The sequence below is a fragment of the Galeopterus variegatus genome, unplaced genomic scaffold (assembly GCF_000696425.1).
Source record: "Galeopterus variegatus unplaced genomic scaffold, G_variegatus-3.0.2 Scaffold15941, whole genome shotgun sequence".
In the NCBI taxonomy this organism is placed as follows: Eukaryota; Metazoa; Chordata; class Mammalia; order Dermoptera; family Cynocephalidae; genus Galeopterus; species Galeopterus variegatus.
This window is the reverse complement of record NW_007742052.1, coordinates 17,914-18,704: the sequence shown is the minus strand read 5'-3', so window position 1 is coordinate 18,704 and position 791 is coordinate 17,914.

Sequence of the window (791 nt, the reverse complement as noted above, 5' to 3'; positions counted from 1 at the left end):
AGAGAAAGGGCAATGATGTGAGAGCTACAAGTACTGAAGGCTTTTGATCTTCCTTGAGTGGACTTGATATGAAGAACGCTAGTGAAGATGAAAATGTAAGAAACTAGGATGGTAAGACTGGGTACTGTGATATTAATACCCACAACAACAAGAACCACTACCTCGTTGACATAGGTGCTGGTGCAAGAAAGTTGGAGGAGGGGGAGTATGTCACACAAGTAATGGTTGATGATGTTGGCATCGCAGAAGGTTAGTCTGAGCATGCACCCTGTGTGCGCAGCGGCTCCAGCAAATCCCATCACATATGCAGCAAAAGACAGCACAGAACAGACCTGAGGGGACATGGTGACCTTATACAGCAATGGATTACAGATGGCCACATAGCGATCATAGGCCATTGAGGTCAACATATAGCATTCAGAGATGACAAAGAAGAGAAAGAAAAACAGCTGAGTCATGCACCCAACATAGGAAATGACATTCTTCTTTGATACAAAGTTTATCAGCATTTTGGGAGAGAAAACAGAAGAGTAACAAAAATCAATGAAGGAGAGGTTGAAGAGGAAATAGTACATGGGGGTGTGGAGGTGAGAATTTAGACCAATAAGAGTGATCAAGCCAAGGTTGCCGACCATGGTGACAATGTAGATCATTATAAAGAGGCAAAGGAGGGGCTGCTGGAGCTCTGGACGATCTGTTAATCCAGCAAGAATAAATTCAGTCGCTGAGGAGCTATTGCTAGCCAGCATTCTTATCTTCAAAACTCTGTGGGGACAGAAGAAAATTCCATT